General features: G+C 39.6%; 1 protein-coding gene and 1 long non-coding RNA gene across 23 annotated transcripts in view; one reads left to right on the forward strand and one right to left on the reverse strand.

The window, feature by feature from the left end:
* The window catches only part of RBFOX3 (RNA binding fox-1 homolog 3), a 1,135,878-nt gene that overhangs the window by 1,019,515 nt on the left and 90,581 nt on the right, over positions 1–25,782 (forward strand). The window lies entirely within an intron of this gene.
* Positions 1–25,782, reverse strand: part of LOC103099347 (uncharacterized) — a 174,612-nt gene that overhangs the window by 69,440 nt on the left and 79,390 nt on the right. The window contains exon 3 of the long non-coding RNA XR_008915858.1: positions 1–4,441. This exon is cut by the window's left edge and continues 69,440 nt beyond it. This is a non-coding gene — a long non-coding RNA (uncharacterized LOC103099347). The remainder of the gene's footprint in view (positions 4,442–25,782) is intronic.

Raw genomic sequence — 25,782 nt, forward strand, 5'->3', positions numbered from 1 at the left:
AGTAGGATTTGATATTTTCAATTTTGGAAGAACTAAAACATGAATGAAATGTGGTTTTTTTCTAAGTTCAAAAAACTGGGCTAGCCAAAGAGATAATAAGGAAAAAGGCTTGTACAAGAATATTCATAGCTGTGCTCTTTGTGATGGCAAAAAATTGGAAAATGAGGGGATGCCCTCCGATTGGGGAATGACTGAACAAATTGTGGTATATGTTGGTGATGGAATACTATTGTGCTCAAAGGAATAACGAACTGGAGGAATTCCATGTGAACTGGGATGGCCTCCAGTAATTGATGCAGAGTGAAAGGAGCAGAAATAGGAGAACATTATACAGAGAGATTGATACACTGTGGTACAATCAAATCAACTTCTCTACTAGTAGCAATGAAATGATCCAGAACAATTTGGAGGGATTTATGAGAAAGAACACTATCCACATCCAAAGAAAGAACTGTGGGAACAGAAACACAGAAGAAAAACAACTGCTTGATCACATGGGTCGATGGGGATATGATTGGGTATATAGACTCTAAATGATCACCCTAATGCAAACATCCACAATATGGAAATAGGTTTTGATCAAGGACATATGTAAAACCCAGTGGAATTGCTCTTTGGCTATGGGAGAGGGGGAGGGTAGGGGAGGGGAGGGAAAGAACATGACTTGTAACCAAGGAAAAATATTCTAAATTGACTAATTAAATAAAATTTTCAAAAATAAAACAAAAACTGGCCTAGGTCAAATAGATCATTTGGGGGCTAACTTCTTACCAGGCTTTCCTGACTCATTTTGACTCAGGGTAAACTCATGGCTATGAACTCCAAATGTGGGATCTCTAGTGGTTCTTCTGACTTTTCAAAGCTCCTAAGTCTCTAACCTGGTCTATTCCCATTACCCATTCACTTAAAAATAAACCCAGTCTAAAGAAAGAGAAGTGACACTATGAGTTCAAGGCTACATGGTGCTTGGGTATGAGGAGGAGACAACAGGGAGCATTGCTACTTCTTCTCCTCCTACATGCAGGGAGGATCACAGCCTTTCTTCATTGCCCTTAGTCCAAAAGTTGAGGGAGACTTCTGTTCATATGAGCTTCTGGTAGGCATATTTGGTTTCATTTCAGTAGTCAATGAAAAGATTTAGCATCACCATAGGATAAATTAATAGGAAGTAGTCATGGAATATCTATATATGCTCTGACGCTGAGTAGGAGAAGGGTCTTTCCATTATGTTTGCCCCCAAACAGGCTTACCACAACAACTTTCCAAACTGAGAATATACTCCCCTCTACCACTTCTATCCCTGAAGGGAGAAGATTCACATATATAATGGTGACAATTAAACATCCCCTCTACCACAACCATGTTTAGTTTTGAGGGTGACATAGCAAATGGATGTTACTCCCTTCTTTGCAAAATGTTACAATCTTGGTATCTTGGATGTTGTGTTGGGTAAAGCTGCTTATCCCTCTGGGCTGACTTCTCACTGGGTTTAGCTGCTGCAGCTGTGAATACCATTTGCTGAACATCTAATAACTCCAAAGCTTCCACATGGAAAATTTTGGCAAACAGTGAATATTCTGCAGGCGTTAAGGATTGGACCCTTGTTGGTCAGCTCCTCAATTATACATTTTTGGTAGGACACAAATACATACAATTTCTTCAGGGAGACAACATAGCCTGGTAAAAAGAGCACAGAATACAGAACCAGGTGACCTGAGTTAAACTCTCTACTCTCCTGATTATTATAGCTTTGAAATGATCAATATTAATTTTGTAGCATTTTCTTCTTGATCGTACTTGCATTTAATTTATTTTATCCTGTAACTGCTTTTGTCCTATAATTGCTTAAGTCATGGTTCTCTGTCTCTGAACTTAGTTCAGAATCAGCTGATCCATAAAGAGTTATGTCCAGAAGTCCTACTCTCCTGCTAATCACTGATCTATTCTTGCTCCCAAAGATTTAACCGACTTTGGAGAATGCATGTGAATAAGGGAGTTGAGCCTTTAAACCACTAAGCTATCCTTCAATGATATCTGGCTAGCTGTCCAAAATGTCTGAGCAATTATCAGTGACCTTACAGGTAGATACAAACAATGAACCCTTCTTAGTCACAGAGAAAGAAGGAAGAGATTTTTGCCATCCCCCATCATAAAGCTTCCAACCAATCATGTTATTCCATGGGCTTCGGTTATGACATAATGTTTTCTACTCTGTTCTGTTCTTTGTTCTGTACTCCCAAAACCTTAGGAAAGAAAATGATCCCCCTCATTCAAGGTCTTAACTTACTAAGGAAGCTGATATCCCATTTATTGGTAGATTCACATTTTACAAATAAACTGATTGTTCTTGGAACTTTTGTGCCTCACTTTACCTTATTTTTGACTGTTACAGCTAGAGCACAACTTCAGTTTGGGGAATGAAAATTCATATATAACTTCCCATAGAATTGTTTTTATGAGAGTTTGCTTTTTAAACCTTAAAAAGTCAATAAAGGGGAGTTATTATTATTCCTCAGAATCTTCTCTATGGTTATTTAATACCTAACCCTATTTTGAATTAACTGAATTAAACCCAATTTGTTTTGAGAATTCTACCCACTTTCCTGGAGACAAACTAAGAATAGTTTTGGAGAGTGTTAGAGAACTCGGATAAAGGATCCCTGGAGTAGAGTATATATCCTGTTGCTTCCTGGAGATCAAGTTAGTGATGAGTTTATTCCTATTCATCACTTTGCCATTCCATTTTCTTCCTTTAGCTGGTCCTGCAGGTCTCCTAAGCCAGATTTGTCTCCTAAACCAAGGAGATTTTACCCTTCCTGTCAGTCCTGAAATGTTTGGGGGTTTTTTTGGTAGCTATTGTTTTTATACAGGCATTGTCAGTCTGGTCTGACTCTTTGTAACCTCGTTTAAGTTTTTTGTTTTGTTTTGTTTTTGTAGAGATACACTTAAGTAGATAGATTGCCATTTCCTTCTCCAGCTCATTGTACAGATGAGGAAACTGAGACAAACAGGATTATGTGACTTGCCTAGGATCACAGAGCTAGGAAGTATCTCAAGCCAGATTTGAACTCAGGAAGACTCATCTTCCTGACTTCAATCCCAGAATTCTATCTACTGTGCCACCTACCTGCCCCATGATTTGGTTATCAAATCACAAATTAGAAAGCTTCCTCCACCTTTGGAGACTCATGGAGTCAAGTGATGTCCAAAGAGAAGTCTCTCATCCTATTGACTTGGAGATCGGGTGGGTTATTATTCCTGTAAAAACTTCATAGTCACTTGGATTAAGTCCAGGACAGTAGTCTGAGTTCATATCTGGGAAAAGTATACCATAATCCCAACAAATTTCACCTAAAAAGTTAATGAAACTAAATCATTATATTTATGTAGAATTTTAAGATTTACAGCATACTATCATGGTCATTTATTGACATAAGTAATACAAGTTCCAGAAGAGGAAACAAAGATCCAGATATGGAAAATGACTGGCCTATGATCACACTGCTAGTAAAGTTTTATCCTAGATTCTAGGACAAGTGCTTTAATCACCACATATTGGAGCTGCTTCTCCAAAAGTATCTGCAAATGGAAGTCAGTCTTGATGATCCTTTTTTTCTTTAAACCCTTACCTTCTATCTAAAAATTGCTAATAAGTACTAATTCCATGGCAGAAAAGCAGTAAGGGCTAGGCAGTTGGGGTTAATTGACTTGCCTAGGGTCACACAGCTAGGAAGTGCCTGAGGCCAAATTTGAACCCAGGTTTTTCTGTTTACAGACCTGGTTCTTAACCCACTGAATGAGCCATTTAGCTGCCTCTATCTGAATTACCTCTACCCTTCTTCTATTTCCCTCCCCATCCTTCCCCAAATATTTAATAGGGTTCTCTTTCCTAGATGGAGAAAAAGTTCCAAGACTTAGGGAGAGGAGAAAGAGGGGGGCTGGAAAGATTTGGGGAGAATATAAGAATAATAAGAGTAAGATAGACAAATATTTGTATTCCCCTAAGTCTTGGAACTTTATCACCACTACTCCCAATGGCCTCAGTGGCTCCTGCTTTGTATGGATGGCACCACATTTTGGGTAATGAAATATTCACAGGTCAGTGATTCCTTGAGAAATGATGGGGACCAGTCAATTCCTTTTCAGGGAGTAATTTTCTTCTCCTTCACAGCTTCTGTTTCATGTTGACAGTCATTAGCATGAGAGAGAGGCTGGATCGAAGGAGAGGTATGGTACTTGTCTGAGCACTGAGGCGAGGTGTGTTGTGGCAAGCAGCCCCAACAGAATGGCAGCCATGGAGGAAAGAGCAGGTGGTGGAGCACAGTAGAGACTGTGTCATCTAAGAAGGCAAGTGTACATACCCACATTTGCTATTTACGTTCTTTGGGGCACCATCACTGATTACTCAGCATATTAGAAACTCTTAGGTTTTTCAAAGTCTCTGAAAATCAAAAGAGAGATTGAATAAATAAATATAAATGTCTGACCTTGTCCTCGGCTGGAAAGGCATATCTCATATATCCCCAGGAGGCAATAACATACACCCCCCAAGAGTCTATAGGAGAAGTCAATGAGCAGGCACTGTTCTGAGTGGTAGGGACGGATACAAAGGCAAAATACCCCTTTCTCCAAAGAGCTCACATTCTACTGGTGCAGAGACAGGACTATAGCTGAGATCTGAAGGAAACTAAGATGAGTAGGGAGTACATTCCAGGCATGGAAGACAAGTAAAAAGGCATTGGGAAATGGAATATCTGGCATAAGGAACAACAATTTGACCAGTGTTGCCAGATTATAAGGTACATGGAGGCAAGCACAGTGTAAGAAGACGAAAGGTAGGAAGGGTCAAGTTATAAAGGACTTTGAAAGCCAAACTTGGGGTTTTATATTTTATCTGGAAAACACTGGTGTTGGTAGCTTTGTAATACCCACACTTTGGCAGTTGAGTAGAGAATGAATGGAGAGGAGATACCAACCAGAAAGTTGGTGTGTGATGAAGTGATGGGTAGTATTCAGAGGAGAGAAGGGGCATATAGGTAAGGCATTTTGAAGACAGAATTAACAGTACCTACCAACAGATTGTATATGGGAGGTGAAGGAGTTGAAGGTGACGCCTAAATTTTGAGCCTGAATGACTGGAAGGGTGGTAGTGCCCTAGAAAGTAATAGGGAAGTTATGAAAAGAAGTCTTGCAGGGAAAGATAATGAACTCAATTTTGGATATGCCGAGTTTAAGATATCTACAGGATATCCAATTGTTTGCATCTTGCTGTGGTGAGGGAGAGAATGAAGGAACAAGAGACTCTGGGACAATTTCACCTTTAATCAAGTTTAAGGCTTCAGTTAGATGGTATTTTCCTTAATCTCGGATCCAGGTACTTCTCATTTATAGGTATTGCAGGGAACTAGATGATCCTTTCCTCTCCTCACCTGCTTTATCATCTGAATTAAACTTTTTATCTGGCAGTGGAATTAGAATGGTTCCAACCATAGATCCTAAGTGATTTTTTTTTCCAACCCAAGCCAACCCCATATACTCAGCCATATGGGCTCCTGGGTATTTGGATTTCAAGCAAAGGAAAGAGGAGATCCTCTTTCTGAGATTCTTGGATCACTTCTCCTACCACAGACGTTTTGGCTAATCCATCCCAAAAGAGAGAGAGGAACACTGTGCCCAGACCCTGTTAAATGGATAGACCTTAGACCCACGTTACCATCTCCATTAGGCTCACAAAGCAGGCCAGATAAAGTGTGATCCCTGCCCAGATTGATTCGTTTCCCAGCTGATCTTTTAACCCTGGAAATTCTGGCTGCAAATGCTTTGTAGATTTTCTTTTGTGTCTCTAAGGACAAAAAGCGAGTGAGAAAAAGAGCAGAGGAAAAACATCAATACTTTAGTGGGCAGATCAGTATCAATGCTGCCTACATACTAAAATACCCAGCTAAGGGCCAGAATTATTACTGTTATTTTTTTAGTTTTGTTTTCAGTCACATCTGACTCTTCATGATCCCATTTGGGGTTTTCTTGGCAAAAATACAGAAGGGGCTTACTAATCCCTTTTCCAACTTGTTTTATAGATGAGGAAACTGAGTCAAACCAGGTTAAAGAACTTGCCCAGCATCAGACATTCATTAAGTATCTGAGGCCAGATTCAAACCCAGGAAAAGGCTGACTCCCCGTCCTCTATTTATGCACTTTGCCACCCAGCTTCTCCTGGGAACCAGAATTGCACAATTTCTGTTTCTAGCTTGTATATTGCATTATGAACCCAATCCCCTTTTTACATATTGTATTTGGAAAGGGCATCTGGAAAATGGTAACCATGATAATAATTTCTCTATCCTGGTTGTGCCTTTTGGAAAGGATGATTGGACATGTGTCTTCTCATTTGGGGAGAAGGAGTAGACATTTGAACCGTTGATACTTTTCTAGTGGAAAGAGAAATTTGCACCTGGGGAATCTCTGCCAAGTGCTTTGGCATCTAAGAGTGCTGTGCAAAATACTTTGGGGAGCCCACTTTACCTCCAAAGAGCTAGAGAGAGTTCCCAAGAGAGAATGTAGAGATAGGTTGCACAATGGATAGAGTGCTGAACCTAGTGTCCACAATGACCAGCAGGTGGCACAGCAAGAACCCTCAAGTTCAGGTTTTTCTTTTCAAGACAAAAGTTAGACTATGTTCTGCCTGTGATCTTAAAAGTTCTGCATGCATCTCTTGAATAAACTAGCTGCAGCTGGAGTGGGATGCAAATTTGCATCATGAATTTATCACATTTATGTGGCAGTTTACTATTACAACCCTGTGGGGTACATAGCACTAATGTTTTTGTCCTGTTTTACAGATGAGGAAACAAGTTTGGATAAAGTAACTCATCAGTTCACTGCCTTTCCTTTAGAAATCCCAGCTTTCTGTGCTTCGTGAAATATAAACTCCCTCCTTTCCTTAATTCAACAGAAGAGTCTATGAGACTTAAAACAATACTTTACTAGGTAAATGGGGGGTAGGGAAAACCAAGCCAGAGACAGAGCATATTCAGTGGTCATTCCTTCTCCTCTTCCTCCTCTTCCTCCTCCTCCTCCAATGCTCAAATTTGTAACAATCTTCTTCTTCTTCTTCTCCCTTTCCTCCTCTTCTTCCTCCTTCTCTTCCTCCTTCTTTTTCAATATTTACCTTCTGTCTTAATATAAGTTCTAATACAGAAGAATGGGAAGGCCCAGGCAATTGGGGTTAAATGACTTGCCCAGTTAGTGTGAGGTAACATTTGACCTGAGGACCTCCCGACTCCAGGTCTGGTACTCTATCCATTGTGCTACCTAGCTGCCCCTAGATTTATTCTTCTAATCTGCTCTGACTACTTGCTTGGATAAGAGAGAGGCCCCACCCCACCCCCAGTCCCTTAAATTCTCTATTCTTTTCCTCATCCCTCTTAAACCATTCAAATAGGTGGATCAGGGGAAAAAAATTCATTTAAACATAAAAACTAGATATCAATGCAGACAAAGAATTTGGAGCTGGATTTGACATTAAAGATAATCTAGACCAGGAGTTTTTAACCTTTTTGTGTCATTGAGTCCTTTGGCAGTTTAATGAAGCCTATAAGACCCCTTCTCATAATAATGTTTTAGATGGATAGAATGAAATACATGAGATTAAAAAGGAAGCTTATTCTATTAATATTCAGTTAGCAAACTACTTTTTAAAGTCCACAGAGCCCAGGTTAAAAACCCTTGATCTAGTCCAATCTCTTCATTGTATAAATGAAGGAACTCACACTCAGAGAGATTAAGTAATTTGTCCACAGTCAAACAGTAGGACCACAGGAGAGTTGGAACTTGAACCTAGATCTCTAGATTCCAACTCCATTGTTCTTTCCAGTCACTAGAGGCCAGTCACAAGCTAGGAAAGTTTTAGTTCTGCTTTCTCTAAGGTTTCCTTACATAGCAACTTGTCAGGCACTTGAGCTTCCCTCCTTTATACTGAGAAGGCAAAAAGACTAGAGAAAAAAAACTGAAACCAGAGAAGCCTTTGTCTTCAGCTATCAAGAGAGAACATGAAAAACTAAAAGTCAATTTCTTCATAACTCCATAAAGTGCATAGAGCAAATATTACAAATATTATCTTATAGAGGAGATGATAGAGGGGTGAAATGACTTTCCCAGGATCACACATTCCTGTCAGAGCCTGAATTCAAATTTAGCAGTCCTGAATCTGGCTTGTGTTCTTTTTATTGTATCACATTTTCTGTTTCAAAACCCTCATTTTTATCAGATTTTTACCAATAGTGGTATCTATCCTTGTGTATTTTTTTAACTTGAGGTAGGGTATGTTCCTTAGCACCTTCTACTTTCACCTAGTAACACTGAGCCCCCTAGGAAAAAATTAACCCTTTCCATATTGCTCACATGAAACAAAACTTATTGGTTTGAGCTTGGTTCTTCCTCATGAACACACAGGAAAACAATTGGGAGTCAGGTTTCAGGAGGAAAAAGATTGGGAACTAGATAGATCAAAGTCATAGCCAATACTAAGCACCATATCTCCATCCATACATTATTTTTTTTATCAGCATTTGAATGGTATTCCACTCCTCAAATCCTGGGGATTTCCTTTTCACTTAAATTACTTCTCCAGATTTTCTCAAGAACTACTGTAGTCTTATGTGGTAACCTTATCTAGATATGAATTTGGAGATAGGAGATAAGGAACTACTCCCACTCATGCATGGCCCCTACCCTTGGAATAATGATATTGCTGACCCAACCCAGGCACACATTCCACCACCCCACCCTCACTAAATAGTTCTTATTTCCTAGGTCCTCCCCTCAATTCCATCTCTACAGATAGTTTTCTTCCCATTTGCTTAGAATGAGGGAAAGAGTAAGTGAAGCAATGTGACCCAACAGCCCATCTGTGTTTCAGATTGTAAAATGATACTCTGACTCATTTTTAGCAGAGAGAAAGGAGGGGGAAAATAAGTCTAGTTTAGTTCTGTCTTTTGAGTCTATCCAAAATCAATAAATCAAAACCATAAGATTCTCTATAATTTCTATCTCAGAGCTAGGAACATTAAAAAATAACAATAACACTTAAGATGGAGAGTTCAGATCTCTTTCTTTTTCTCTGTATATCAACACTACTATTTTTTTCACTACTGCTCTCTTAGTCACAATTAAGAATATATACTAATATAAAACCAGATGTTTTTATATGGAGTAGGCTTCATTAAATCATGAATTATGACCAAACTCAGATATAAATTTTAGATTAAATCTGCTACCTTATAGAGCAGATGGGAGGAGATAAAGAGAGGACTAAAGCATATCCCCACCTTTTCTTGGTTTAATAAGGTTTAATAACACTTCAGCTAATCTTTCTGGTCTGTTCCAGACACATTCTTCATTAGTGATCCAGAGAGGAAAAGGCAGTGGCCAGTGGGGGCCTACCAATCTCTTACCTTTGAACTTGCATTGCAAAATGCCTGCTGGAGCCTTTCTCTTTCTATTCATATTATATCTGTTTCCTGTCACAAGCAGAATCAAAAACTGAACTCCTTGTGTTTATCCTCTCTTTCTACACTGGGGGTCTTATTGTACTTTCTCTTGGGGTAGCAATCCAGGCAAGGTTCTTTTTTGACTCACAGAACTTTAGGTCCCTTCTTGCCATTTCATCTCATCAGAGAACTCCCAAGTCTTGGCATTTTGTTATCCCTTGCAAAAATCAATGACATCTGGAATTATACATCAGAACATCAACATAAATACCAACACTTAACAGAAACAGGGTGATTAACCTACCTTATTTAGGATGCCATTTGCAGCAAATATAAATCAATGGTACATACAATAAGACATAAAATAATATAAAGAATCTCTTGACAGGCTATTTCAGTGACTATATGTCTTTAAGTTTCATGCAGAACATAATCTATTCATATCATACTAGTACATACATATCCATAGAACATAATCAAATATGCATCACACCAAGCAAATGTACCTACAAAATATACAAAAATGGCAACATGTGCAAAAAAAACAATAAAACTGTGCACAAGTAATAAACTAATTTAGCTACCATATGTGCATGATACTAGCATTAAAGCAAGTAAAAATGTAAACAATAAAGAAGCATATGCAATACATACAGTGATTAATATGTGTATCAGTGAATGTATTAAGTTATATACAAGGCAAATCTTACCTACGTAAATATTAGTATCAACAATTAGCTACATGTCTAACCATTTCTCTGGGTTCCCCTGTAACATAACCATACAGAATGGTCCCATCCAAAATGACATACTGGTATCCTTGCTCCTCAATCTGATGCAACAGATGCTGTGGATTGATCTTAAGTCCTTCCTTCCAGGCTAGGTAGTAGTGATGCTGTACTCTGTGAGGCATTCTCTGCAACTGAAATTCTAGGCAGAAAAGATCTATTCTCCAAGTTTAGTTCTCTACCTCTTTAAATTGGTTATTGGTTTGCCAGACCCAGAATCTACTTCACTTGAAATGACTGTTTCACTACTCATCAAGAAGTCCAACCAACTCAATTATAGGCAATAAATGGTTACAGTCAACTGTTTTTGCAGAACCCCTACCAGTGTTTGGGGTCTGTTTTATAAACTGGCAAATTGGCCAATCACTCTACAACTAGATACATAGTAACTTTCCATCAATTTGCTAACTTGTCTGCCCCCAGGAAAGCCAAGATTTTTCAGTAAAACTCTCACCTCCTTGAAAGTATTGGCAATTAAGTTGGTCACCAAAACATAATTCTTTCTGTCCATTTTCTTCGGGACCACAGTTGTCGCTCAAACATCTTTTATCTTCCCTTGGCTCAGAGATGTGTTGTGAGTGTCTAAAATCCTTCCATCCTCAGAAACTCCAAAACACAGCATTAGGAAGGTGTGACTAACATTCAAACAGCAGCAGGTAGTGTGTAAAATTAGTATTATCATTCATGGTATATTTATGTGTGTTTGTACTTTAAAAAAACTACATGTTGTCTCCACTGAGATTTTTGTTCTGTTCTCAGTGTATGGTTTAGACATTGAAATGGTGGGTCCCCTAGGTATGGTAAGGGGTACTTCTAGGCTTTTTATGCCAGACAAATCTCACATGGCTTATGTCTCTACCCTCGCCTGAATAGATCCTGGCAGGAAATCTGACTACTGAGAAATACTCCTCTCACAAGACTTTGTTAATCATTAGAGCGCTCTGATTCCTGATTTGGTAAACCTCTGCATACCCTGTAAACTGGTCAGTTATTACCAATATATAGAATGTTTTTATGTTTTACTATCACTTTCCAGAAATAGAAAGTCAACAAAAATAAGTTCCAAAAGTTTTTTGTTGTTTATGCACTTCATATCAGCAACACAAGTTGGAAGCACTTTTCTTAGCCCACAATGAACATAAGTCACACTCTTGGTGACATCTGCTACAATCCTGGGGCAGTAAAATCTGTTTCATATTAGCTCTCAGATTCTTTTTTGACCCATTTGTCCAAAGTCATCAGGTAAATCTTTCATAGCCACAGGACAATTTGTGCTGGGTATCACCAGCTGCTTCAAGATACCATATGATCAAGACAGTACAGTTGCACAATTCTAACTGTTGCCATTGTTTCAACAGTAAGGTGCCTTCAAAAGATTCTCACTCTCTGTTTCTTGGCTGAACCACCACCTTGCTTCTTCTCTGTTCACTTCCCCCAGTCCTTTATCTTTATCTTGCTATCTTTGCCAATGATATATAGACAGTCAAAATAAAGAAGATTGTTTCAGTGAATTGATATTCATGTACACTGCTGGTATATTGTTTTGTAGATGTTCCCAACTTTCTACTGTACTGCCATCTGTAATTCAGCTTTATTGGGATCGCAAAGGGTTTTCCCTCCTTTTTGCAGGCACCATTTTGGCTTTAGCAGTATATGGCCCTTGGGACAATTATTCTAATACATATAGTAGTGTATGTTGAATTTGCAAAAGTTGGCTGCTGCTACTTCTACTTCCTCAATGATGAATGGAATTCAGCTAGTCAAAATTACATTGGTAGATTTTTGTCAGTCGGTACTTGCAATTTCCCTCCATATGAATAGGTTTTTAACTTCTCAGTAATAGCCCACTTCAAAGCCAAGGACTCCAACTTCTGTATGGAGTAATGAATGAATCTCACTGCAACTCAAGATTTTGCTAGCAGATGTAATTGATTTCTGATAACCACAACTCTCTTACTGTGGGACTTTTGTCTTCTAAGCAGGACAAACCCATTTGTACTTAGGAAAAAGGACCTTTTTGGATCTACATAGGCCAACATTGGTGCATTTGTGAAGCAATGATTGATTCTTTTAAAGCTTGATCATATCTGCCTCCAAAAGACTGTATATTTTAAGTCATGTTGCATTTCTTGCTTACTTTTGAGTGACAGAAAGACAAAAATATATTATGTACTCACTATGTGTCAGGCATTATTCTAAGCATATGAGAATACAATTAGAAAAAGTGAAACAGGCTCTGCTTGCAAGGAACTTATACTCTTAATGGGGAAGATAATACATAAAAGGAAGTTCAATTGCAGGGAGGATAGAAAGATCCAGAAGTCCTATGGATAGTAGTGGAGCATATGACAAAGCTCAGAGATCCTTAGGCTGTGTCCTTTGGTCATATAACAGTGCCAGGCATCTGAAAAATGTAGACGTAGGGTAGATGGCAATGCCTGGCAGTCCATCTCAATAGAAGAAATAGAATTAGGGACACTCATCTCATTTAAGAGGATAAACTCTGGTGGGTTCTATCAAAAACCTGACTTAGGAAGAGAGCAAAGGATAAGAGGAAGGGAAAAAGATGCTCTTGGTAGTGGTGGATCTTCCCAAGGCCAATTGTCTTGATTGGGTTCTGGGATAGTCTGGATCAGAGGACATGGGATGAGAGAGAGAGAGGCAAGGGAAAAAGAGTACCTAATCAAATATGCTTGAATGAGGTCATTTGGTAGCTTAGCAATAGTGGCTCCTAACAAATGTATTAATGACCTCCAAATCCCCCAAAAATCACTAGATCTTGAAGGTTCATTGGCTGCAGCCAAATCAAGAATACTTTTATCTACTCTAGATTGGGACTCATACCTTTTTGATTTGACTAAGAGGCTCTGCAAAAATGGGTATTTGTTGATTAAAAACCTTAAATGATATTCTTTTAACTGATTCAACACTCATCTCTCTTTATGTTCATCCAGGGTTTCCCTAAGACAGTGCTATAATAAAAGTGTACCAATGCCTTCAGGTAATTCATATGCCCAACTACTTTTATCCGTCAGTCTTTGGGAGAGGGGCAGCTGTCCCCAAGATGCCTTGGAACATATATTCAAACTAAAAAGATCAACTAGGCAAATGAAAGTCATTTTTCTTTTATTTTCCTCTGCCATAAGAATCAAGTAGTAACCACTAAACAAGTCCAAAATGGAGAACCACTGGCTACTTAAATCATTTTGGTCATGTTTGCATCTTCAGAATATATAACTCCTCTTGCTACCAGACCATATTTGCTATCTGGCCATGACAGGATGCCAATTCTCCTTTGTCCTGAATAATGTTGCCAAACTTAGCTGTCACCATAGTGGTCATTCTGCCATAGATGAAAAACAACTTGAGTGGGCATTCCAGATATGTGATTCCAAGGTTTCCTTCTCCTTAGACCCTACAAGTCTATAAATGCAAGGTTTTTAGCACTCACATTACACAGCTCATCTTGTCCCCCTAGTGCTGCAGAAGATAATTTTATCTCATCCTATCTGTAGTCTTCTTCAGGAGAGAATAGGTATTTTCTTGAGAAAGTTAGTGTTTGGGATTTAGCTTTGCTTTTTTACATTGAAATGTTTTACCTAGGTTGTGTACACAGGTGAGACTTCTCTGTGCAACAAAAGGGACCTCACCTTCACCTGATGTACATAAAGGAGGCCTTTCTAGGGGAGTAGACTATGCCCTCTGCACAGCACATATAAGTTATGTCCTGCCATAGGAAGCCCAGCTTCAGTCTAGCCTATGGGTGCATTGGCTCTTCCAGACATAGATCAGACTTTCATCCTTTTTTGTACTCTAGTGAACTGTTTCTTTTTGTCCTAATTGTTCATTTCAGATCTCTTGCTGTCTATCCATCCCTCCTCGCTCATTACTGCTTCTATTTTCTTGACCAATTCTTCTTCTCCAACAAGATGTATAAAGATCAGTTCACAGGCACTATCTCTGCCTATCATGTATCTGGTATTTTTTAATGCTACACCAGACTGAGGTGCATCTAATTATTTGCTGAGAACTTCCCAGGCCCTGACCTTACATGGAATCTCCTAATTCTTCTGTCCAGACCTGTAATTCCACTAGTATAAGGAACTCCTAGTGAGGAAGTTTCTTCCACCAATGCTGATGAGCAACTCTTTTGTAATTTATGAACTTAAGTAGGAGTTGTCCTGAGTTGGGGAAATGACTTGCCTGGGATTACACACTTGAACTGAGATTCTACTGACTCTGAAATTGGTTCTAACAACTCTCTAATAATAACAATAATAATAAGTATTATTATTTTATGTAAATTATCATTATCATTAACATTTAAAATAGGTTTTAAGATTTGCAAAGCATTTTGTAATTAGTATCTCCTTTGAGATCTCACAGCCAGATGAGGTATGTATCATTAATACTCCTATTGTGTATATTGAGAAAATTTAAGCCCTAAAGAGATTCAATGAGTTGCCAAGGCCATTTGCCCAAGTGTGTGAGGTATTGATAGCAGCACAGTATAGTGAAAAAAAGCCTGATATTTGGGGTAAGAAGACCCAGATTCAAGTACAGGCTCTATCATGTTAGCTGTATAATCAAGAACAAGTCAATTTCCCATTCAATGCTCCCCGCTTGCTCTCTAGAACTATACATTAGTGATAGGTTGCAGTCTGCCTTGGTGGAGTTTCCACAGTAGGAATTATACCGATTATTATTATACCTATGAAATCACAGGATCAAATTAGAAAATAAATTTCAGATATCACTTGTATTATTATGAATATAAAATACTAGCTCTTCACTGGATCACCTCCCTCTGCTCTGAGCCCAATTCTGAGTCTGAGTCATTTTCCTAACTGAATGGGTTGGAAAAGATGATCTCTAGGATCCCCTCCAGCTCCAATATTAACTTTTCAAAAATAAGAAATGACATTAATACATATCTTCACATATAGAAAGTTGGCATAATTGGAGACTTTTCTTTCAGTCCACCTTGTGAAATCTTCTGCCTCTCTTTGAAGGAAGCCCACTAGCCTGAAACTAGAGGAAAACACAAAGGAGATTAAGAGAAGAGATGGAAACCTCCAAAGGAAAGAGAAACCTCCTTCTGTTGCTAGCAATAGTTGCCACCCACAGCCTCTCTTGAGGCTTTGTGAGAGTGGGGGCTGAGGCCTATTAGTATAAAGGTTTTCCATGATAAAGTTTCCATTTTAGTGTGTCAAATATCTACGTGTCTGTTTTTGCTTTTGTTTGGGTGGACAGGGAGGGGTGGGCAGTAAATGAAGTTCCTAGCCTGGGAACTTATCTTTCAACCCCCTGGGTGTTTGACTTAAATTAAGAAGGAATACCCCCAAAATGGACATCCTTCCATGTCAGGGAATCATGAAAAAAGTGATGATGAGGACACCAGTCAGTATTATTGAGCCCTATATGCCTCACTGTTCTTTGCTCAACCCTCTGAACCACCTCTTACATATATACATATACACTGTGAAAACCACATCCCTCATCCCTGACTCCTCATGAGATCCACCCATCTTTTCCTCTATAGAGGACAGACCTTCAACCTTGCCTAGGTAGATTGAGTTGGGAGAATTTAGATATCCCACCTTAATGGTCTCCTTGCTTAGCTTAGATAAAGTATCTGTTCACCATTCCTTCTGTTCTTCAATCAAGAAAGAGTTATAACCTCAAGTTTAAGCAGTACAGGAAAATAAGGTTCATTTTCAAATATAAAGTTCAAGACAAGAAATGCATTGGTAGCATGGGACAGCCCTGCTTGAGTCAATGCTATGGCAAAAGGAGTGTCAAATGGGGGGAACTGAGGAAACTTGGAATGGAAATCCCATTAGTGCCCGTTGGTGGATGGCAGCATGTTCAAAGGATATATTCAAGGAGGCAGAGCCAAGATGGCTGCTTAATAGCAGCAAAAGCTGAATCCACTCTGAGAATCCTCCCAAACAAAGGATACATTAAATTAAAGTTCGATTTTTCTTTTCAGTTTAGCCTCAATTATGATATATCATGTGTAGTCTTCTTTTCCCACTTCTGACCAGTGCCTCTCCTTCCTTGTCCTTCCTCCCTATGCTAGGTTCCTTTTCCTGTTCTTCACTGGGAAAGCTTAAGGTAAGGGATGGAAGTGAGGAAGAAGATAGGGATTCACTACGATAATGACAGGAGCAAGGAGGTTGGGGGAGGTACAGATGACCCATCCTTCTCTATATTTAGAAATAATTATAAATGAGATGTGATATGATTTTTTGATAAGTGAAAGTATCATAGGAGTAAATCATTTTTATATATTTCAAAATTATGTTTTCATTGAGGGTCTAGTTAAAGGCTATGATATTTAATTTTCCTAACTCTAGAGAGTATTTCAAAATCAACATAAAATTAATACTATACCAATTTTTTGAATCCACAACTTTTTTTCAAGCTCAAAAACTTTGATGAGAAGCCCAGCAATGTCCAGACTTAATTGGCTTTGAATTGTTCTATGACTTCTTCTTTTCCCTCTATATAGTCTCTCCCAATCTGTATCTGTCCCTCTCTCCATTTCTCCTGTTTTTTTCTCTCCCTCTGTTCTTTGACCTATTTCCTGTCTTCCTCTCCCTGTCTCTGTCTCTATCTTCCTCTCCTACTTCCTCCATCTCTCCTTTTCCTCCTCCCTCCCTTCCTAACAAAAAAGATCAGAAGGAAAAAAGCAGGTTCAGTTCTCTAGAACTGTCTTGAGTTTTAGAGCAGGGGAATAATCATGCCCCAAGACTTTGGAACCCTGCAAAAAGTGGTATGGGTTCAATTTGTCCAGATCTTACTTACTGTGTGACCTAAATGGATATCTCTAAGACTGAAATTTTACCCTACTATAAAATAAGAGGAACTATCTCAGATTCTTAGAAATCATAGATTTAGAATTAGATGGTCCCTCAAACCAATGGGCCAAACCATTTCTTTTACCAGTTAGATAACAGAGGTCCAAGTTAATTGACTTGCCCAACATCATATAGCTAATAAGTATTAGAGAAAGGATTTGGACACAGAGATCCTCAGACTCCAACTGCAGAGCTCATCAGTCAATCAGTCATCAAGCATTTATTTAGTGCCTGCTATGTGTGAAGTTTCAGCCCTCAAGGAGGACTTGAATACATTTATAAGAATATACAAAATGAATCATAAAAAAAATATACTTTACAAGGGACAGCTGGATATCTCAGTGGATTGAGAGCCAGGTCTAGAGATGGGAGGTCATGGGTTCAAATGTGACCTCAAACACTTCCTAGCTATGTGATCCTAGACCAGTCACTTCACCCCCACTGGTAGCCTTTACCACTCTTCTGCCTTGGAACCAATATAGAGTATTGATTCTAAGATGGAAGGTAAGGGTTTAAGAAATAGATATATACTTTACAGTTTGGATAAGAGGAGGCATTAGTATCAGGAACAAAAGACTTCATGAAGGAGTTGATATTTGAGCTTTTGAATTCAGAATTCTAAGAGGTAGAGGTGAGGAAAGAGTATATTCATTCCATAATGCCCATGTCTATTTCTGCCTCTCTTCTGTAGCTGTTAACTATTTCAAGGTCAGATCTAGAAGGTTAGGAATCTTTTCTTCAGTTATCAAGCACAGGGGGAGACATCTATTGGATGTTTAGATAAGAAAACTCCCTGTTCTAGATGTGTGGAACTAATGATAAAGACTGGAGAAGTGATCAGACTCCCCTACCTATCTCTTAATATTTAATAGCAAATACTTTCTTTAATAAATTATTTCTTTTTTAAATATTCTTTTTTCTCTCCCTTCCTCCTGCCCTTTCCCCAGGCAAGCAATATAATGCCCATTATACATGTGAATATAGTAACATAATAGCCATATTGCAAAATAAATAAATAAATGGCAAGTAAAACAAAGTGAAAAAATATGCTTCAATGAGTCCTTTGAAATTGTTGTGGAACATTTTATTGATCAGAGTAGCTAAGTCTTTAGCAGGTGCTCATCATATAATATTGCTGTTACTGGGTACAATGTTCTGGTTCTACTTACTTCATGTAAGTCTTCTTGGGATTTTCTAAACCAATCCCCATTGTCATTTCTTATAACACAATAGTATGACATTATCTACAACTAGTTCAACCATTCCACAACTTTTGGAATTCTTCAATTCCACTTCTTTGCCACCATAAAAAGGATATTACATATATTTTTGTACATCTGTGGTCCCTTTCCATTTTTCTTTGATTTCTTTGAGATATAGGACTATTGGAGGTATGACTGGGTCAAAGAATATGCAGATTTTTATAGCCCTTTAAGCATAGTTCCAAATTGCTTTCTAGAATAGTTAGATCAGTCTATAACTCTACCAACAGTACATTCATGTTCCTATTTTTTACACATGCCCGTCAGCATTTGTCATTTATTAATAAATTTTTAAAAACCCAAATACTTTGTACTTTGGGCAAGCAAACTAAGAGCCTCAAGCAAACCATGCTTTAGAAAAAAACTATTAATTCTTAACATGCAAGTAAAAAGGAATATAATAAATTATACTTTACAAAAGTTTCTTTTACTTAGGAAAATTGTTTCTCAAAATAGAGGTTACATTTGTGGGTCCAGTAATCAATAAGTAGTAAAAGGAAGAGGAGGAAGAAGGGAAGAAGAGTGGTTTAATTACTTCTCATGTATTCAGATACTCAAATGGATTTGTGATCTTATGATTTTGGAGTACCCTGCAGTTGATTCAAATCACATTCATTCTTGCCTAGCTGATCAACTTTCATTTATGTCCTCCCAAGATTTTAGCACCAGGAGTCTACCTATCTCACTGGATCACCTTTTTCACTTTCCCCCAACAACACAGGGGTACTAGTGGAGCACTCTTCCTGTCCATCTGCCATTACTTGTCCTGGTCATGTGACCAACCAGTCTTCCATTTCTGCCATACAATTCTTTGATGGCAGTCTTCATTCCTTTGCCCCTTTGGAGTCCCTTGTTGGTTATATCTTGTAGCCTGCCCATGTTTACTTTGCCCTCTGTGTAATCTTTATCTTAATTCTTTGAAACAGTAGTATTCCAGGCCTCAATATTATAAAGCAACAGTGGTAAAATGTTTGTATTGAAAAGATGAATCTTTGCTATTACAGAAAGTTTGGGGTCAGTAAACTTTGCAATTTTCTGAAAATAATTCAACTTATTCTCCTGTTTTCATCTCTTAGCCCAGTTTATTGTGAATCTGGATTATTTGTCCCAGATATAACTACTATTAGACAAGTTCTTTGGGGTTAACATCCAAATATATGTTGAATTCCAAGTAATAGACTGTTCATACATTTAGTCTTTTCTGTGCAGATGGACAAACCATATTCTTTTGAGTGATCACAGATCTCATCCAAGAGTCTGCAACTTTTTGAAACCAGATGCAATCAAAGAGAGGTATCTGGGGAACCTTGTCATCCATAGGGAATTCATCCTCTACCCAGACTGCATCTCCCAGTGGCAAGCATTCTTTGCCCTGTTTTATGCTTTTTCCTCTGTTCATTATCAGGGGGTAACTGCAGAAGAATTTTTTTTTTCTCTTGATCTTCCAAGGAATCTTGAATGCCTTCAGTATAGGGACAGGAGACATCTTGTTATAAAAGCACCTATAAGGCTGTTTTATGCTTCTGAATCAAATGATAAAAAATAATAACAACTTTGTCACTTCTGAGATGTTAAACATGTTGTGAAAGTGTGTTTATTTCTACTAAAACACTCATCAAAGATTCCCTCAATTCATACACAGATGACCCTCAAAAGATTCTGTGTAGGTGGGAGAATGGACATATAAGTCAATATTTATTGACATTTCTTCAGTTACTTTTTATTTTAAATCTTTAATGTCTGACAGGTATCATAGAATCATGGATTTAGAGCATCTAAGAGGTATTCCAGCCTCTGCTGGAGTTGGCATTTCTCAGACTTTCCACAGAGGTTAGAAAGAGTAGAAGGAACATGAGCCAACAGAACTCTACTTAAAATTTTCACAAATCAAAGATAAGGGAGATGTGGCAATGTAACTGAAAAAAAAATGGGGGTTTTAGTGGAAGACAAGGTCAGTATGAATTAATAGTATGCAAAAGCAGCCCAAAAAAAGTAAATGCTATCTTAGATTTCACAAAGAGAGACATTGGAGTAATAGTTCCTCTGTGCTCCTCTATACCTGGTCAGAATACATCTGGAGTACTGTAATTAGTTGCTGGTACCACATTTTAGAAAGGACATTGATAATCTAGAGAGAATCTAGTTCACAAAGTGAACATGATAGGGAAGAGCCTGGATGTCATGCCATATGGGTATTCACTGAAAGAATTAAAGATGTTTATAGTCTGGTGGGAAATGATAGCTTTATCTTAAAGTGTTTGAAAGACTATGAAATGGAAGAGGGATATAGATTTGTCCTGATTGGCCCCAGAGGGCAAAACTAGGAGTAACAGATGAAAGTTGAAATAAACAAATTTAGGCTTGTTATAAATTAAAAACTCTCTAATAACTAGAGCGATTCAAAAGTAGTGCCACCTACTTTGGGAAATAGTGGGTTCACTCTTATTAGTAATAGTAGTGGTAGTCTCTCGGTGATCGAGAATGACTATTGTCTTTGTGCAGTTTCATCTAAGGTGTACCCTCATGTGGCTTTGGAGTCCAAAGGCTGAGGCGCAAAGTTTGTGGCACATGGGGCATGGAACTCCAGTTGTTATGGGAGGTGTGGTTGTGGCCTGGTGTCGGCATTCAAACGCAGCAGCAAGACATCGACGTCATTCATCTTCATAGGTGGTTGCGGCATGGTTAATGTAGGTATGCCAGTTACTTCTGTCAGAGGCAGCAAGTTCTAGTTGCTTTGGTGTAATGCCAGCCCACTTCAAGTTGGACTTTAGCTGATCCTTGAATCTTTTCTTTGGTCGACCTTGTTTCCTGAGTCCAGCTGACAATTGACCATAGAATACCTGTCTTGGTATTCACTGTGGGTCCATGCAGATGACGTGTCCAGACCATGGTAGCTGGGTTTTGAGGACCATTACTTTGATGCTGGTGGAGTTGGCTCTGTTGAGGACTTCCTGATTGGTGATTTGGTCCTGCCATCGGATCCTCATGATTGGCCGGAGGGAGCGTTGGTGGAATTGCTCCAGCTGTTTCATGTGCTTCCGGTACAGTGTCCATGTCTCACAACCGTACAGGAGTGAGCTGAGGACCACTGTGTTATACACTTTGAGCTTCGTCGCAGTGCTTACACCTCTGTGTTGGAGGACTTTGCAGCACAGCCACCCAAGTGCCTGGCATTTGGATCCTGGCATTAATCTCGTGGTCTAGGGACCCATCGTTGGCGATGGTGCTGCCCAGGTACTTGAAAGTGTTGATGTTAGAAAGCTGCGTGCCGTTGATTGTAATGCACGGCTGGTTAGTTGGCCTCCCTGGTGCAGGTTGGAACAGCACCTCTGTTTTGCTGAGGCTGATAGTCAGGCCAAACAGTTTTGTTGTGGTGGAGAACCTGTCCACAATGGTTTGAAGATGATTTTCTTGGTGGGCCATGAGAGCACAGTCATCTGCAAAGAGAGCTTCCAGGATGAGTCTCTCTGTTGTCCTTGTTTTTGCAGTCAGGCGGCGAAGGTCAAATAGTGAGCCATCCAGTCGGTATTTGATGTAGACACCCAGGTCTAGATCCATCACAGCATGTCGTAATACTTGGGTGAAAAATTGGTTGAATAGAACCGGAGCGAGGACACAGCCTTGTCTCACGCCATTGAAGATGTTGAAGCAATCGGAAGTCTCTCCACCAGATAGGACTTCCCCTGTCATGTCGACATGAAAGAGCCGGATCAGTTTGATGAATTTTGCTGGGCAACCGAGCTTGCTGAGGATCACCCACAATGCATCCCTGTTCACTGTGTTGAACACCTTTGTCAGGTCTATGAAGACAATGTAGAGACTCAGGTTCTGCTCAAGGCATTTTTCCTGCATTTGCCTCACCATGAAGACCATGTCGATGGTGCTGCACTATGGTCGGAAGCCATATTGTGATTCAGGCAGGTTCTGCTCTGAAACAGATGACAGGAGTCTGTTGAGTATAACACAGGCGAGGATCTTTCTAGCAGTGGAGAGTAGTGAGATACCTCTGTAGTTGTCACAGGCTGCTCGTGAGCCTTTGTTCTTGTATAGGGCTACGATGGAGGCATCTCTGAGTTCTGGGGGCATGTCTTCCTCTTCCCATATGCTGGTCAGCACTATGTGGAATGCCTGGAGCGCCTTTCCATTTAAGACCTTGTACACCTCGGTTGGGATCCCGTCTTTACTGGGTGCCTTGCCTGCACTCATTTGTTTAATGGCTTTTTGGACTTCCTCTATTGAAGGAGGGACGTCAAGTTGTTCAATGGAGCGGTTTTGGGGGATCTGGTCAAGGGCGCTTTGGTCGACTGAAAAGGGTCAGTTGAGAAGCTGACTGAAGTGTTCTTTCCATCTGTTGCTGATGCCTTTTTTATCTTTTATGAGAGTGTCCCCGTCAGAGGATAGCAAGGGAGTGGTGGTGGGTTTTAATGGCCCATAGACAGTCTTGAGGGCACTGAAAAATTGTTTGTAGTTTTTCGTATCAGCAAACCACTGGATTTCTTCTGCCTTTTTTTCCCACCATCGGTCTTGCATCTTCCTGATCTCACACTGCGCCGTGGCTTGGAGAGACTTGAATCTGTCCTTTTTAGGAGCAGAGTTTGAGTTATTTTGCCACTCCATAAAGGCTTTGTTCTTCTTGCTCAATAGGTCTTCAATAGCAGTGTTGTTCTCATCAAACCAGTCCTGGTAGTTGCGTTGTTTGGGGCCTAGGACTGCCTTTGATGTTTCCTTCACTGTGTCTCTGAACTGGTTCCATTTCTCGGTTGAGCTTCCAGTGAGTGGTCCCTTGGCAGACAGCTTGTCATCCAGGCAGGACTGGAACGTTTGCAAATAAGATGGATCTCTAAGAAGACTCATGTTGTAAAATGCGCGAACTGTCTGGCCACGTTTTGGATGGCGAGGCGCAATGCGCATTTGAAGAGTCACTCTAACCAATAGGTGGTCTGTCCAGCATTCAGCTCCTCTCATGGCTCTGGTGATCCTGGATGGCATACAATGATGTAGTCAATGAGATGCCACTGTTTTGATCTTGTGTGCATCCACAATGTTTTATATTTGTTCGCCATTCTGAACACAGTGTTCGTGATGGTGAGTTCGAACTCTGAGCATTTGCTGAGTAGCAGTAGGCCGTTGTTGTTCATTTTGCCCACGCCATGTTTGCCAAGCACTCCTTTCCATCTTTCATGGTCCTGGCCAACGCGGGCGTTGAAGTCTCCCAGTAGTATCAGCTTGTCATTTGTGGGCACTGAGTGCAGAACGGCACTCAGGTCAGAGTAGAACTGTTCGATGGTCTCCTCTGTGCTGATCAGTGTTGGGGCATATGCGCTGATGATTGTGGCATACCAGTCTTTGCTGAGAGGCAAACGGATCTTCATGAGCCGTTTATTATAGCTCTTAAATCAGGGGTCCCCACACTTTTTACACAGGGGGCCAGTTCACTGTCCCTCAGACCATTGGAGGGCCGGACCTAACTCTAACCCTAACCAGGCAACAGTATACACAGTGCACAACCCCCTCCCCCAGATCACTGCTCACCATGCTGATATCTTTCATTGTGCAACCATGTAATCCTTTGCATTGTACCTTGTTCTCAGACATGCCATGCAAAGGATTATGTCACTGGAAGTAGTACTATACATGAGCGACACCACACTTTGTGGCGCCACCATATACAGTGCTCCTCTCATTGACCACTAATGAAAGAGGTGCCCCTTCCGGAAGTGTGGCGGGGGCCAGATACATGGTAGTAGATCAGGTGATAAAATACTTAGATTGGACCCAAACATACTTATGAAGCCCCTTTCATGTGTTTAGGCACTGGGCATACCAATAAAAAAAAAAGTCTGCTCTTAAGGAGTTGACATTCTAATAAAGGAAACAAGAACATCAAAAAGTATATACAGAATAAATATAAAGTAAATGAAGAAATGGCAAATATAAGGTGGTTAGGGAGAGAGGGCATTAGTTGGAGGAATAGAGGAAAGCTTCATGTAGAAGGTGGTGATTAAATCCACTCTTGAGGAAAAAGAGATTCTAAGGTATGCAAATGAAGAAGGAATGCATTTCAGGCATGGGAGATAGCCAGTCCAAAGGCATGATGATGGAGTATCATATGTAGGGAATAGAGGGATTTTTATAGTTGGGCCATAGAATAAAAGAGGGAAAGTAATGTACAATGAGACTGAAAAGAAAGGCGGAGGCTAGGTTGTGAAGGGCTTAAAAGTTCATCAGAGGGAGCAGCTAGGTGGCCCAGTGGATAGAGAGCCAGGCCTGGAGATGGGAAATCCTAAGTTCAGTTGCCTACTCCTTTCCACTCTTCTGCCTTGGATTTGTTTGTAAGGGTTTGTTTTTAAAAACCCTTATCTTCTGTCTTAGAATCAATATTGGTAAGAGCAATAAGTGCTAAGCCATTGGGGTTAAGTGATTTGTTCAGGTCACACAGCTAGAAAATGTCTGACGTCAAATTTGAACTCAGGACTTCTTGTCTCTAGGCCTGGCTCTTAATACACTGAGCCACCTACCTGCCCTATATGGGTTTTTTAAAAATCTATTTAGAGGAGTTTGTATTTTATCATAGAAGCTACAAGGAATCACTGGAATTGATTGAGTAGGGAAGTGACACGATCTATTCTTTGCTTTAAGACAATCATTTTGGAAGCTATGAGTGGGGTAAAATTTGAGGCAAGGAGACCAATTAGAAGGTTCTTGCAATAATCTAGGAATCTAGGTGAGGAATGATCAACCCTAGTATAAAGGGATAGCTATGTGAATAAAGAGAAGTGTTGGATATGTTGAGATGTGTTTTGGAGTGAAGAAACAGATGAGATTTAGTCCTAGTTAGGTATGTGGAATGAGAATAAAGTGATGGGTCAATATAATGTCAAGGTTACTAACCTAGGAAACTGGAAGAATGATGGTGTCTTGTACAGGCAACATTTGGAAGAGGGCTGGATTTGAGAGAAAAAAAACGAGCTATATTTTAGATACATTGATTTTGAGAGAACTTCAGAACATCCAGTATGAAATGTTCAATAGTCATGTGGAATTAGCTAGCTATATAGATCTGTGAGTCACCTGCATAGAGAGGATAATTAAGCTCATGAGAACTGATGAGATCACAAAGAGAGAGTTTACAAAAAGAAGAGGGATTTGGACAGTCTTTGGGAACACCTATAGTTATGGAATGTGATATAGATGAACCAGCAAAGGAAATTTTAAAAGGAGTGATCAGAAAGATAAGAAATTCAAGAGACAGTCATGTCATACGAACCTAGTGAGGAGAGAATGCCCAGGAAGAGGATGATCCATAGAGTTTAATTCTGTAGAGAGGTCAAGCAGAATAAAGACAAGGCTATCAGATTTGTCGATTAAAAGGTCACAGGTG

Source organism: Monodelphis domestica, chromosome 2 (genome assembly GCF_027887165.1).
Source record: "Monodelphis domestica isolate mMonDom1 chromosome 2, mMonDom1.pri, whole genome shotgun sequence".
NCBI lineage: Eukaryota > Metazoa > Chordata > Mammalia > Didelphimorphia > Didelphidae > Monodelphis > Monodelphis domestica.